The 12,192-nt window shown below is 36.6% G+C and overlaps 1 long non-coding RNA gene across 1 annotated transcript in view; it reads right to left on the bottom strand.

Annotated features, from left to right (window-relative positions):
• Nucleotides 1–663: 663 nt before the first annotated feature.
• The window catches only part of LOC147825330 (uncharacterized), a 31,617-nt gene continuing 20,088 nt past the window's right edge, over nucleotides 664–12,192 (bottom strand). The window contains exon 2 of the long non-coding RNA XR_015441137.1: nucleotides 664–1,431. This is a non-coding gene — a long non-coding RNA (uncharacterized LOC147825330). The remainder of the gene's footprint in view (nucleotides 1,432–12,192) is intronic.

The raw sequence follows: 12,192 nt of genomic DNA, 5'->3' as shown, positions 1-12,192 counted from the left end.
AAAATTAATGTGGCTTGTTTTAGAGAAAGCAATTACTGTAAATGGAATCCCCCCCCCAAAAAAAAACAACAGTGATCCTTCTGATGTTGCCTAAATACTTGAGCAGCTGATGTACTATTAATGAGAACGAAACACACATTAGGAAAATGGTGCCATTTCAATCTGGTGGTTTGGGCAAGGGGGGAAGGGAAAAGGAACTATTCTGGTGTCTGGACTAGATATCTATGCCCCCACCCACCCCAAAAGGTAGTTGCCATTTGCATTTATTTTAAGCAAGTAACATGGGAATGCAATTGAGGATTATCTTCAGGCAATCACCAAGATGTCCTCATCATGACCCCTTTAGTTCTCAAAAGCAATGAAATCCTCCCGTTCTCATTTTTACTGCTGTGATTATGCTGCTGAACAATACTATCTTCAAAAATTCCATGCAACAAATTCAGCAATAACTTTTTGGATTGAATTTAGCAACTACTGTAATTGGATGTTGATGTGGACAAAATATGTTGATTTGGGCCTCAGCCCCAAATGTGGTTGCCACCAGCTCTTTATATCGCTGCTGTGGTATTTTAAACCAGATGCTTTTTTTAAATTATGTTGCAAACTGATCTTTGTTTTTATGTTTTGTTTTGTTTTTTAAGTGATAAGTTCAAAACACACAGCTTTAAATGATTTTTTATTGTGGGAATTTTGGGTACAGTTAAGAAATAAAAGGGAATCATTGTGTTCAAACATAAGGTAGTTTGTGAATGTATTTTTTAAAATCTAGATTCATTGAAACAAGAAATCATGACAAAACAATATTAATGCAGTCTTGTTTACAGTATGTACAGTGGCATAACATAGAACATGAGCTTTTCTGGTGCCAACAACAATAAAACACAGATGTTAACCATCAAGTCATGCCTTTTATATTTTTGTACACATCTTTTACACTGATTATAAGGCAAAACCAAAATTTAAAAGGGTCCCATACAAATCTGCTCCTTAAAACATATTTATAGAATTCCTTGAAGAATTTATCTCAAAAAGAGATATTCCTCCATCAGGACAGGCCTCAGCCCTAACATAGTGAGGCCTGCATAATGCAGAATATATCAGAATTGTATTCTTGAGGCTCACACAATTCTCAACTTTTTGGTTTGCTTTAATTTTTCTTTCAGAGGGGGTGTTTGTTTCATCCATCTTAATAGTGTCTTAATAAAAATACCTAGTTTTAATCTTGGATTTTGGTCCTAGAAACTGGAGAAACTAAGCCTTACCCCCCAAAGTAAGTTTTATTAGATCAGTCAGTTCTTGTTGCACTGAATTGGTAACTCTCCACCAAAATTCATTGAGCCCATCCACACCATAATCTTTGACCAGAGTCTGGCAGTTGTTCAGCCTTCCTGGGGTGCTGGTTGTGGGCATTGTAGCCTGGATTCCTGAATCCTGTGGGTAGTAGAAATGGATGAGCTATAAGGCCCTTTCAAATAATGAGAGTCTTCCCCATCCCAGTTTCATTCGACCATAGTCACTGCACGCAATATAAATAGTTTCACATAAAATCTAGTCAGTCTATTTATAAACATCTCACCATTTTTCCTGGAAAAAATTTTTTTTGGGGTAGACAAAGTCTCACTAGGTAGTTCAGGCTGGCCTGGAACTCACTGTGTAGCCTAGGCTGGCCTCGAACTCACAGGGATCCTCCTGCCTCAATCTCCCAGGTGCTGGGATTACAGATGTGGACCACCATGCCCAGCTTCGAAACTTTTAAATAATATTTCAAGAAGACCTAAACCTATTTATTCATTCAACAAGGTATATTAAGGTTTGGGTGAAATCTCACAAGGCCACTTGGACAGGGGCTCCATTTTTCTAATACTTCAACATTGCTTTCTAAGATACACTCCTAATATACCTTACATCAAGCACACATTTTTTAAAGCATCTTAATTCCTGGTTGGCATGACCTACTAACAGTTTTCTGTCTGCTCTTGTGACTCACTGGTAAATGGTGTCTCTAGTCCTCCTGTGCAGTAGGTTAGAAAGAAGTGTGCCATTCCGACTGGAGCCATTTGGTTTTGTACACTGCCAGAAAGGGCTGACATCTGACTTTACATTCCATGAAGTTAAAAAAACAAAAATGAAAAAGCTTTCCCTATTATGTGTATCAGGTCCTGTCAGTGTATTCTTGAAACATGGAAGAGCTCTTTGTGTTAGCGTGTTCTGTCTTTGAAAGTCTGCTTGAACAGGCATCACCTGCATTTGTGTTGATTGCTTTGAGATATTAGATTGCTACATTATTTCTTAAAAGGAAGATGCAGTTATGGGTCAAACTTAAGGGTTAATCTTAATGTTCTGCAGGAACACATGAGAAAATCTACAATCTGCTGGTAATGGTTCTGAATCTGCACTCTACCATGCAGAACTTCTGTGCATACCATATTCTGACCATCTCAACAGTTTCTGTAATCTGTTATAGTTACCTTTTAGTTTACTTTTCAAGAGCTTAAATTAACCAAATCAAACAAAAATAATAAAATGTTCCATCAACCAAAAACTGACCCCAAGTCTATACATAGTTATAACACAAAAATCCAAAACCCCAAATTTATCTTATCTGCCAGTGTTCCTCATAAATGCCATTGTACTTTAGCCATGACTAATGATATCAGTAACCCTAAAATGAGCTTTCATGAGTCCTGAATAAAATGGGTATAAACCTATCTCTTTTCAGGAGCCTCAGCAAAGAAGAAAACCTCTTAAGAATTTGGAGGTTCAAAACTGACAGTCTGAACATTTCTACTAGATATTTTCTCATGTTTTGATTTCCATGCTGTATCATTGTTCTGGGAATTTTTCCATAGATAACTAAAATATTCAACCATTTGCATAAAGCTAAACTATGAGATCATAATCCTGTGCTTCGAACATTATTCTTCCAGACATGCCATCCCACAAAGGGCCAGAATGCACCATAATAAAAATTTCCAAAAATGTATTTTTTAAACAAAAATCCTTGAGTAAGTTTTGAGCTATTTTAAATCAAAATCAAAATCTTGGTATCTGTGTCCATGATGCCAAATATCGGGAGGAAAACTAGAAAATATAGTTAAAAATAAAAATTTCCTAAAACTTCCAGATTTTTGGCTTTGTGTACTTATCTACAAACTAATTCACTCTTCTCACAAAAGGGTTCAGTTTTGATGGTTTATTTTTTCATCAGCACCAAGTTGCACTGCACCACTGAGGCTCAGCAAAAACTGGTTTCATTTCCAGTCGTGGATCACGATTAGTACAAGGCAAATATTTTACTCCAATCATCCTGTTTCTCATCTCTTCCCCTGGGGTAAGTGTTGAAGAATAGTAATACATATTATGGCTCACTTGAGACACTTCAGAAATTATCCCAAATAAGAATTTCAAGTATTAGGTAGCAGTGGGGGAAAAAAGGATGACAGCCTCAGTGAATTTTAAAACTGGATGTCATAAAACTATTTTTGTACATCTTAGCTATCTTTTATACAGTGTTAACATAACTGTAGAAAGATGCCAAATTTATAATATTAGAAGGGAAAACTATGGTTTTGCTGTATTTGTAATTGTTTATATTTTAAATCTCTAATTTTCTAAGTGATGTAAATTGTCAAAAATTTGCTGAAATTGGATATAGTCATACCTGATATATTTTCCCATCTGAAACTTTTACTTTGAAGTATTCTTTTTCCTGCATACAAAAATTGTTAGGAAGTACCAGTTGTTCCCCACAGTGGTTAGAAATGCTTTGGTAGGTTCTAAACCCAGGTTTCTTATACTCACGCCCCAGAGTATTATTATTTTATTCTGTCAAATATGAATAATGAAATATGAGTAGTAGGACCCCTTGTTCCTCTGGCCACTTCCAGATCATGATCCCTCCCTCCTCCTAACACCCACTGCTTTGAAGTTCTTACCATCTGCCTGTGAAGACCCTACTTTACCCTCAGTTACCCTCATCACTGCTCAAGTATTTTAGCTCTTAGCTCACTTTCTCCAACATCACTCTTTGTTAATTCTGGATGATTTCAATATTCAGTTAGACAGTTTCCAAAGATCCTGGCTTCTCATTTTCCTGATCTTGTCCAGCAAAACAGCATTACCAATTACTACATCAGATCCATAGGTGGAGATAGGACTGTTCTTCCCATTTGCTCTAAGTATATCCATCGAACCTCTCACAAAGGCCACTGTCTCAGTAATATTTCCTTTTCTTTTGTGTAATATCAATGTTTCTATTGGAGGATTTCAGTACATTCCTGCTGCACGATATCCTGTCATAAACACCCTGCTTGGTCCCACTATCTCCACTTGTCTGCTTCCCCCAAGAGGAGTTTTGTACACTTACTGTCTAAACTTTGCTCTTCCTTGGTCTCTTGATCCAACTCAAATCTCCCTTTTATCCCAACATAGTAGCTTTGCAAAGGACACTAGTGATCATGCATTCAGATGCATTGGTGAGGTCTCTTAACACTATGCTGTTTGACTCATCTGTGCTCTTTAACACCACAACAACTTCCTTCTTCAAATACTTTCTTGGCTTTTGGACAGCCCTTTTATGCACTCTTCCTTCCCCTGCTACTAATTCCATGTCTCTTGCTGAGTTTCAGATGTGCCCCAGTACTGGGCAACCCCTCTTTAAGTGATATTTTCCAGTCTTGGGGCATTAAAAACCACGTATATGCTGACAAAACTCACATTTTTATCTCCAGCCCCAACCTCTTTCCTGAAGGTCAGATTTATACATCTAACTTCCTACTTGACATCTTCATCTGGATTCATAATTGACATCTCAAACTTGACATACCCAAAAGTAAACTAATTTGCTCCCCACCCACCAATGTATTTCCACTAAAGTTCTCTTTATGTCTGTACCTTTATTCTTCCACACCAGAAAATCTTCTTGTCACCCTTAATTTCTTTATTTTATATACCACACCCAATTCATTTTTGAAAATCCAGTTGTCCTTAGCTTCAGAGTATGTCTATAATCCAAACTGAGTAAAAGCCACTTCTTGCCTGACATGATGCTTTTAAAACAGTCCAAGGAATGTCATCTTTTAGCTAAGTCCCTCAATATCTTCCCTCTTGTTCACAATGTCAATATTTTTACATGGCTGATCAAGCTATGAAACAATCTGTCCTCTTTTGCCCCAACCACCACTACCATTTCTTTGACTCTGTCTACTATTTCCCTTGTTCACTGTGCTCCAGCCACATGGGCCTCCTTACTTCATCCAGAATACCCATAAAGCACTCTCCAGTCTGGAAATGTCTTCCCCCACATGACTTCATGGCTTGCTATTTCCCTTCCTATTGGTCCATGCACAATTATTATTTTGCTGTTAGAGATCTGTAGAAAATAATATTCAATTCTGCAGTCATTTTCTTTTTTGCTTTATTGCCTTTTATAGAACTTATCACCATCTACTTTGCTCATTGGTCTATCTCCAGTGCTGTGAAGAATATCTGGCAAATAATAGGCACTCAGTGAGTATTTATTGGATGGATGAATAACTGAAAATCAATTGTGGAGCTTTAAGATTCAAAAAGATATAGAACTATATAGCTATTTTAATTTCACTATCAAAACAAAAAACCTGTCTCCAAGGTTTGTATCATAAAAGCAAATCTTTGCTTTCACATAAAAAATAGAAAATCTTATAGATTTTCTTTCTTGGAAGGCTGTTATGGATGCAAGACACCTGGCTCTGAGCCTAGCTATATTTTCTTGCTCCATGAATCAGCTTCACAGATCAAGTTGCAGGATTGGAAGACAGGCTATCATAAAGAACCCTGAGAAGGGGGTGAAGGGTGCACAGGTAATGGGGAAAAAATAAGAACCAAGATACATCATGTACAGGTACAAGCACCCAATGATAAATGTAAATATATTGTTTACCTAAAATGTACCAAGAAAAGAATTTAAGAAAAAAAAAGAACCCTGAGAAAAGCAGCATTTCAAAACTTAAATTTATATAGATAATGATCCATTTAATTATTCTCATAGCAATAGGTGCAGTTTTGGATATAGGGAGAGAAACTGAATTTTGTTTTCTCATTTAAATATTTAAAAGCCACAACATTTTTTTCCTAAAATAAGAAGTAGACAACAAACTATTCTCCTGTTAAATGCAGCTTCAAAAATCCAAATGATATTGGGGTCTTATCTTCCAAGTGACAATAGCTCTGAGGCCTCCCTATCTGTATATATTCAGCTTCACTAACTGTTGTTGCATGAAGTTTCATTGTAGGAAATTGATACATGCCTTCTGATGAATTTATTGTTTTACTCAGTCTTGTAAAGGGCACACCCTGTAGTTTCAATTTGTTCAACCATGTATTTTCCTGCTCACTTAATAAAAGAAATATTTTAAAAATAAAGAAAGAAGATAATGAAATGATGTAATATGAAACAGTATAACAGTGAAAGAATTTTTTTGTTCCTCTTTTATTTTTTTATTTGTTTTCTGTGTTTTTTCACAAATCTATTGAGGTTAAGAACAAGGTACAATTCATTCTAATAGCCAGGGCCAAGGTTTTAATCAATCTTTTCCAGGACCAAAACTATTTAGGAGGTTCCATGGTTCTTATTTGCAGATTCTTGAGTCTTTTACAAAGGATGAAGGCATTAATTATAGGTGGAGAATGTGAAATGTCCTAAGAGATGTCCAGGATATCACAGTGATTGTGGAAAATCTAGAAATGACAAGCACTAGTTGTTAAAATATAATAAATATTTTTAAATGAATTGTCAGTATTTAATACAAAAAATTTTTAGAATGTTGGTTTTCTTTTAAATTGTTTCTCACCAACTTGAATACTGTTCTTATAGTTTCATAAGCAACTAAATCTATGTTTTATGACAACAGCAATTTGATATAGGGTCAACTTCAAAAAAAAATGTTGGTTTTCAAGTTTCAAAGCTAACTTAACAAATGACGTCACAAGGACAAAGATCAGCAACATCATAGTCTAACCAAAATTTCTAGTCCTGCACCCAAGGCTCCATGATTCCAGGTTATCTTTTACTTTTAGCCCATTTAATCAAAGAGGGATGTATAGATAGGAGGCATTGCTGCAGCAGAAATACATAAAATAGCTGGTTACAATCAGAAGCCTATCAGTCAGTGTGGGTCAAAGTTATCACCAGCCAAGGCAAAAAGACCACAAAGGACAACATAGTGAGATTTCCATAAAGCTCATTTAAAGAGATTTGAAAGTGGTACTCCCTTTTTTTAGTGTCAATGTATATGTTAGAGCTAATGCTGATAAGAGATGACTGTTCATTTAATTAGATGTTCTGGTTTAACAAAATTAAAATTTGGCACCCTTTTATTAGTCTTCTTATGAATTTGTGGGATTGGGTAAGGGAGGCTTCAATTTTGTTTTTGAAATTTTCCCAGCAGTGAAATCCACCCCATCTAAAGAGCTAGTAATACCTTGTTTTAGAGCACTTGTAAAGACCTAGACAAGTCTAGAAATACACTGTCCATCTCATGGGTTAATGGAACAAATATAAGAGGGGAAAAAACTTAATGGCATCTTCCAACATTGGAACAAAGAAGGCACCCCACCTGTTGTTCATGATGTAGGCTTACGTTGGGGATTCCATCAAGGTAAGTGGTAGTGAACCTCATGTGGCATTCCAAAGTCTGCAGTGGCATCACAGAAGGGAAATGTGGTATGGAAGAATTCACAAAACTCAGAAGTCACCAGCTAATTGCATCCCAGGCAACGTATCAGCGAAAGAAAGATTGGGTCCCAGAGTTTTAAAATATGATGTATCCCCATCATATTTATATCTCAGAAATCAAAAAACAACAAAAAATTCAGTAACACTTAAGTGAAGTTGCATTTTATAAGCCACATTTATTTGAAAAATAATACTGATACACATGAGTCACTCCTCCAAAAACAAAGCCTGGAATATATATGGGTTGCTGGACTCCTTGTTATAACTCCTTAACTCCCAGCCTTTCCAACTTACCTAACCCAGAGTTTGGAAAATATAAACATTTTCCCTAAGAATCCTAATTTGTGTCTTGGTAAATATTATATTTGGCCTGTTTATATTGCATCTATTTTTAAGGCATCTGAGGAAGTGGTTAAGATGTAGCTTAGTGGTAGAGTACATGCCTAGCATGTGTGAGGTTCTGAGTTCAGTCTCAGCATCACCAAAAAAAAGAAAAGTATCTGAGGCACCACTAAAACAAATCTAGCTTATCCTACCAAAAAGAAGGAAAACAAAGAGGCATTTATGTATCAGCTGCCTATCCTATAGCAAGCCTTGAACTGGATGCTGAGGCAGAAACAAATAATGGGGTAGTGATCTCTGCCCTTGAACTGCAGCCTCCTTATGCTACTACAGGGGACCGGAAACAAACATGACAAAAACAGAGTCTATCTTTTGGTAGGAAAAGGCAGGGACTGCTATGGGACCAAAGAGAATGGGCCTCTGCCTGAAGGGATTATGGAGGTATTCCCAGAGTAGGTGGCCTTTATAGCTTTGGGAAGGTTAAAAAGAAAAATAGAGGCTTAAGCCAGAAAGAGCAGTTTGAACAAAGACAGAAGAATGGAAGCGCGCATACTTCAGCAAGACTAGAAAAAGTGCTGGAAGAGCAGGAAACATAATCATTTGACCACTTGAATGTAGTGAACACTCTTGAGCCCTAACCCTGAACTTATCCCTGTCCTTCTGACATGCCACAGGGATTTCATAATCCTGATTCAGCCAGTTGCCTGGTCCCTGGTAGGCAATGTTTGGTGAATGGATAACAATATCACTTAGGTCAGCCATGATTCCCAGGTATTGGAGGAAGCTCTCAGACTCCCCCTCCCCCTGCCCTATGAGTGTACTGTTTAGTGCATTCTCAGCATTCTTTCATTGCTTTTTGTAGAACTAAGTCCCCAAATCTCCTCAACAAACCCAATCTTTGAAGCACAAAGCCGTCCTATGGACCTACTAGCCCCAAATTTCCTGGTCATAAGAATCACTTCAGCATTTATTACTGAGGCAAACTTCTAGACCATCCCCACCTGCATGAGCAGAAAACTGTCATGACAAGGCCTACAGTCCTAGGCAACCCCCTCACACTTCTGAAGAAACATACTTGTGGAGTTTTTCCTTCTTTCTCTCTGAATAGCTGTGTTATTCCAGATTTTACAGAAATCCAAAGTTTTCCACACAACTACCCCTTTCTCATATTGTACAGGCATCTTAGCTACTACTATCTTTTCCCAAAGAGAAGTTTGGAAAAGAGGCCAGGAGCTGCTGTGACCAGCCTCTTGGGCCATCTGGCCACTGCCCTCATGTTTCCTAGGTGGTCTTCATTAGTGGGACACACTTCCTAGCAGCCCAGAGCTTTGCTGAACAAAAAGCCCTGGGCTTCCTACTCGGGGATGCTACCCTATGGTTTCTTTCAGCTCAGAAAACCTTGTTAGGGACACATGATACCTGCTCTTGCAAGCAAGTCACTTTATTCTTATATTCATGAAATTAATTGAATACATAACATCTTATTATATTTTTAAAAATACCCTTTGAAAAGCACATTTCAAGCTGGTATACACATGTAATCCCAGCACCCTGACAGGTTGAGGCAGAAGCCCAACATGGGCAACTTAGAAATTCAGCAAGACCCTGTCTCAAAATAAAAAGTAAAAAAAGGCTGGGATGTATCCCCTGGGTTCAATTCCCAATACTGAAAAAGAGCATATTTTATTACTGTTATTTTTTACTTATTTTCATATACTTTACTATTGTTGGTTGCTTATATTGCTTTTAACTATTTCTTTTTTTCCATGCTTAACCTCTTTCTATCTTTGATTTTCAAACTGGCATTTATTCTTTTTATTGTTTCTTAGTTTTAGGTTGAGATTAAAAATATTATCACTATTTAATACTTATATTTTATATACAATTTTTTACTTATTTACTTATTTTTCTCTTTTTAACCTGTTTTTCAGTGGATTCCTTGATTTCTACTTCTTTGAGACTTTTTTTTTGGTAAAGGGGATCAAACTTGGGAACTTGCACTTGTGAAGCAGGCAGCAGAACCACTGAGCTAAATCCCCAGCCCTTACTTCTTTGAGATGAAGTTTTTCTCTGCTTTTTTCATTCTTTGAATATTTTATGCTTAAATTTTTGCACCTACCTTTGTACATTTATAGCCCTTATCTGCTTTTTATCTGCATTTTACTTAGATGTTTCTATATTCTTTCTTACTCTTAATTTCTTAGTGGCATAGTTTGTTGTATTGGTTTCTTATGTGTTCTAGTTATTTTTTAATCATGTGTTCTACTTATTTTTTCCACCATATCTTAAATTTCCTTCCTAAGTTTAATTTAGAGCTCATTGCATATAATCCCTTCATTTTATAAATGGGTACAATGGAGGCTTAGCAAGTTAGAATTTTCTTGCTCAAGATCTTAGTGTGAGTAGTTATGGAATCTAAATGAGAAGCCTGCTGTTTTAACTACCAATCTAGTATTCTTTCTACCAAAGGACTCCAAGGATGATGAATGGGTAAAGAGCACCTCTCTTTTTTGAAATACGGAAACTTTAGTAACATCTCACTAAGAGCATTTAGTCGAGAAATGGGAATTATGTGTATAAATGTCAGAGGCAGCATCCTGGAGCAGTTTGCTCCTTGACCTTTTAACTAAAAGGACCAATGAAAATAAAGTGTCAAAGGAAACTGAGAGATGGGACACTGTTGCTAAAATAAACAGAAGAACACAATCTGAAGTCAAAGTACAATATCTGAGTGGGCAAATCAACAATTCCATGTCTGTTTTGTTGTTTCAAGCAGTCCTGCCTGCTTCACAATTGCGGGCTTCCAGTTCAGATCTTTGTAAATTTTGCCTACAGCTATTTTTATAATATGCCCATAAAATCAAAGAGAAAGTTTAGAAGAATAATTACATTAAAATAATACCACTATTAGTTTTAAAGTGTGTTACTTACCTCTATAATATCTAAAAGGGGAAATATATTTGTATATCACTTTCAGTGTTCAAAATATTTTTCCTTTCCCTCTTCTTTTAAAAAAATACTTTTTATTGACTTTCCATTTGGTGCTTTTCAGTTTATATTCCCACTTTATTATATGTCAGCATGCTTCACTCCTTAAGTTTTAATGATTTCAAAAAATCAATATAATGCTACCTCAATGAAAGATACACAAGAATGTCCATCTTCAGACTCAAATTTAGCCTTCCCAATAAAGCAATGGCAACTGTGGGAAACCCATAGTTACTTCTTTGATCTATTTCTTCTTCCTACATTCCTGCTAATATTCTGGCTACATTTTCATAGAAGTTCACAATGATAGAAAAAGCACTACCTTGTGCATCTGATAGTGAGATGCTTTATTTCATTACTCAATAAACTTTTCAAATAGCAATCTTTCAGAGTTCCAGCATCTGGAGCAGTTATCTCCTTGGCAGAGCTGGTGCTGCAGCAGCAAATTAGTAGATGAAAATGCTAAGTGAATTCTCACTAAGCAAGAAATCTGTGGACACTGTGAATGAATCAGTCTGGGTGCTCTATAATGAGGAACTATAGACCAGGGATCAAATCCCTTTGCCTTGCACCAACACAGGAGGTAATTTCAAATTATAAAGGAGAGAGAGATTTTATTTTGGCTTATTTTACTGATCTTCCAAATGTATCTGAAGAGACAAGCCTACATTGAGTATTTGCACACATTTGGGATTTTCTAGGGGGAATGGGGCTTATTGAAGCTGGTTGTGTTTCTTGGAGATCTATGAGACAAAGAAGCACCTGGGTCCACGACTTGTCCTCCACCAAGTTGCACCATCTGCTTATTACAATACATTCCTGGAACTCTGGTAAACAGATGGCAAGAGAATCATTTCTCCTGACACTGCTCCTTTTATTGGTGATCTATTGGACAACAGCACAGAGCAACATTGTTTATTAAACCCCAACTATGATCTCATGATCTTCGATCCCACTTTTCATGTCGACCACATAAGCCTCCCTCGGCACCCTGCATATGGACAGTAAATGGTTTTCAAGACAATAACAGAAAATAGTGCAAATAGTGTCTGAAAATAATTAACCTACAAACATTAAAGAGGCAAATTAATAAAAGGAAGCCACCCTGAAGAGTACTGTGGCCATTTAGGCATATATGATTGAAAAAA

The sequence above is a fragment of the Heterocephalus glaber genome, unplaced genomic scaffold (assembly GCF_053883595.1).
Source record: "Heterocephalus glaber isolate CG9 unplaced genomic scaffold, H.glaber_assembly_v1.0 deba00001504, whole genome shotgun sequence".
NCBI lineage: Eukaryota > Metazoa > Chordata > Mammalia > Rodentia > Bathyergidae > Heterocephalus > Heterocephalus glaber.
The sequence above is the reverse complement of the archived record's forward strand: the minus strand, read 5'-3'. Positions and strand labels throughout refer to the sequence as shown.